Raw genomic sequence first — 3844 nt, forward strand, 5'->3', positions numbered from 1 at the left:
TCAGAGAACATTAAGTAAGTGTGACATCCAAGAGGAACAAATCCTGGATATTTTCCGATTTATAGTCATACAAACCAGACAGGAATCTGTATGCTATAATAAAGAGATTGCAAGGAATTTATGATCTAGGTTGATTTATTGCCATTAAGAAAAATCCTGTGTATTTCTGAATTCAGAGGATAAAGTCAGTACCACCAAAACGTTGATGTCAGAGCTGTGTCTCCTCTCATTTGGCATGTCCAAAGACCTTTTCCATTGGTTCCAGGATGGATGGAGGTATACAAGACAATTCCTACATGAAACAAGTCAATTTACATTGGAATGAATGTTGGGAAAGACTAATTTGCATGCAAAATGTATAAACTTTGTGGAGGTAAAGTTACTCTTGTTGTTCCTGATGTCCTTTGGGTGCTGAACTTGAAACCTGACTGAGCTTGAACTTGGCAATCAAATGGTTGAACTTTGATTTGTCAAATTCTTCTCCACCAAAATGGGTCTCTTCAGGTTTAGACTTCACTTTGAAGATTCCATTTTCTGTAGGGAACCTGGTGATATCAATAAAGTGAAATTATTATTTGACTCTTTACAGCAATATTCTTGTCCAAGTAATAAGAAATGCCAGGAAGAATTGGCTCTTTCCTGATTCAAGGTCTTATTAAATAAAAGAAACTTTCTTTTCTCTATGGAGAAAAAAGAACAATTTTGGTATAAATCCTAAGTAACAAGGAGACATGATTCAATATTTAAAATAGAATGAATGATATAAAATTTTAAATTGTGAAGAATTCGTATATTCTTTTTTATGGTCTTTTTTGAGCCTCCCAGTGTTTAATGTCATACAATTAAATAGTTTTTCAGGCTTTCCCTTTCTTATCCACATTTGGATTAGTGAGGATAATCCAAATCAGTAGTTACATTTGGATACTGATCTAGTTCTTTGTTTTCTAGTTCTGCATTTTCCTATATACAGATCCAATGTCTTAGTAATAAGAAATAAAATGTTTAGTGGAAACTCAATTGAAAGTCATTTTGTCTTGTTCCATTATAGTAGAACCACAAAATACCACACTTGGTGAGATTTGACTTTCCATATAATTTTCTACCCAATGATATAATTTCTTTATAATTTCCTTCTTTTCTGAGCCAGTTCCCTTGTTAGCAAAATGTCTACTTGGCAGTAATATATTTGTTCTTTTAAAAATGTGGGAAAAAAAATCTCTACCCACATTTTAATTATCAGCGGATTTAGTACATAATGTATTAGCAAATGGCTGATGAGTTTGCAGTTTTGGTTTTGTTTGACTCACCTACCATTTGTCCAACTAAGAGATCCTAGCAGGTGTGGGGAAATGTACTAGGTGTTGAAGGACATGCCTATAGAGAAAGGAAAAAATATCAAAAGAAAGGACAATAGGTGATAATCACTTAAATTCTTTATGGTGGTGATTTACCACATCCTGAAAGCTGGGGTTTTCAATTATTTTCCTTTCTTTGTGGAAATTGTGAGGAGAGAAAGAATATAATATGCCAAAAGTATGTCAAAAAATGAGATGAAAACAGAAAGTAATGAAACAAACTAATTTCATTCTCTATATGAAATGATAAAGGAAGAGGGGTCTTCTCATTTTGTCCAAATGTTATCTTCTGTTATTTCCTTTTGGGTGTTTTTTTCAAGGAAATCTCTCTCTCTCTATATATATATATATTTTTGCTCTGGATTTCTTTGTAGCTATGAGTATTATAGTTAAAATTTTTGATACTAAGAATTATCAATGGCAACAAGATTTGAGTACCAGAAATTACAGGCAGTAAACAATGAACTGATATGAGAAGTTATGAAAAATGTTTCACACATATGTAAATTATTGCATCTTCATCTATTATTAATAATAATGTTAAATACATTTTGTCATTTACTTGAGTGTTAGGATTTTTTTCATGTTAAAGCTTTATAATTAAAGGAATTTCTAAGGTCTTCAGTCTTTCTTGCATTTTACTAAATATTAAAATTACACTTTTTTGGATGCAACTTTATTTACTACTTAGCTGATGCAATGCTTAAACCTGAATTTTATTCACCAAGGTACAAGTGAGGATAAAAAATTTTTCCTCACGTTTGACTGGTTTTTGTACTGTCTTGAAATATGCATGCTACATTTCTGGCATTTAATAATTGCTACATAGCTTGAGAACTATTTTTTATAGAAATCTGACTTATTTCTTCTCAAAGAAGATTGTGTTTTTGAAATACTATGAACATTTGAAAACTTGAGGTAAGATTACACATGAATAGAAATAATAGTAAAATACAGAGAAGCAATGACACAGTAATATAGAAAAAATTACATTAAAAAAAGAAAAAATACATTTAGTTTTGGATTATGTCCTATGCTTAGAGTTGAACAACATCATAATTGATATTCTATGAACTAAAGTAATTCCAACAAAATAATGGGTGAGACACAGAAGATTGTCTCAAGATGTATTAGAAAGCAACTTAATTTTTAATTCAGTATCTTATTATCTATAATTTTATGGGGAATGCTCAAATTGGTTGCCCTTGTCACCTTAATTAATATAAAACATTGGTTATTTGCTTTCTCATCTCATCTCATATCATATTGTGTTTCTCTGGGACTGGAAAAATAAATGAATAAGTGAGATATTATAATTTTTAAAACATGTAGTTTAGCAACTGAACGGCTGGCTAAATGTAGACAAGTAAATACAGTTGAGGATAATGGTTCAATAAGAACCATTACAAAGAAGAGAGGTGATTACCTAGCAGGAAAAACTTAGAATATATAGCGAAGAGACCTGGATTTACCCATGGATTTACAACTAATAATCTTTTTTTCTTTTTTTTTTAAAACAAGCTGTGGCCAGTTTTAGTAAAGAAAAATTTTGCATGATTTACTTTTCACCAGTCTGTTCTGGCATGCTTTGAATGATATCAGAATCACCTGGATCAATGATAGCCAGTGTGCATACTCTGTAGTATTTCCCACATGCTGTGCCCAATTCAATATTATTGCCACTGTAGCGATGGACACCAGTTTTGGCCAACATGGCATAGTATTCTGTTTCAGATTTCCTCAAGGCTGGACAGTTGTTGGCGAGGATGACGTTTCGCTTTGCCATGTCTGATCATTTTCAGAGTCTGCTTGTACCCCAGTACATCCTTACACTTTTCATAACAAGCTGGAGCCTGGAGTTGATCGACTCCAGCAACTTTTTCATCTTCTTTGCTTCCACCATCTTCCTGCCTTAGATGTGGGACAGCCCCAACCAAAACCAGCCGCCAAAATGGCCGGGAGAGAGAAAGGTAATATCTTTTTTTCAATTAGCCTCTCCGAGTCTCAGTTTTCCTATCTACAAAATGTGGCTTAGAATTTCTGTTACTTCAAGTGTTTTTATAAAGAGGTAGTACATAAGCTACAGTGCAACAGCCATAATAACAAGATAACCTTTTCCATAGATAGCTTACTGGATTGTTGAATGAATCAAGTTTAACAGTATAGAGCTTTATAAACTGTAAAGCAATAAACAAATACTATTTTTAGCAACAAAAAAAGGTAACTGAGGATTGGTGAGAGAGCACACAGACTATAGGTTTGGACTGTAATCTCTGGTAAAGAGAATCATGACTCTAAAGCTTTTGAAGTACTATGAAGAGGATATGGTGAAAGAATGAGGGACCTGTTCAGCTAAGACAGGGTTGGGTATAATGGGATACCATTTTGTAGGGTTAGTCCTTGATTTATACCAGCATAATCATGTACCTTAAATATTGCAGATTGCTTGCATGAACATGATTTAATTTAATTTGCTCAGTCTTTGCAGG

The 3844-nt window shown here is 32.9% G+C and overlaps 1 pseudogene; it reads right to left on the reverse strand.

Annotated features, from left to right (window-relative positions):
• Positions 1 to 2913: 2913 nt before the first annotated feature.
• LOC114219560 (large ribosomal subunit protein eL30 pseudogene) lies at positions 2914 to 3258 on the reverse strand (annotated as a pseudogene).
• Positions 3259 to 3844: the final 586 nt, after the last annotated feature.

Source organism: Eumetopias jubatus, unplaced genomic scaffold, assembly GCF_037043125.1.
Source record: "Eumetopias jubatus isolate StellerSeaLion01/CBP00866 unplaced genomic scaffold, mEumJub1_p1.0 scaffold_6, whole genome shotgun sequence".
Taxonomy (NCBI): domain Eukaryota; kingdom Metazoa; phylum Chordata; class Mammalia; order Carnivora; family Otariidae; genus Eumetopias; species Eumetopias jubatus.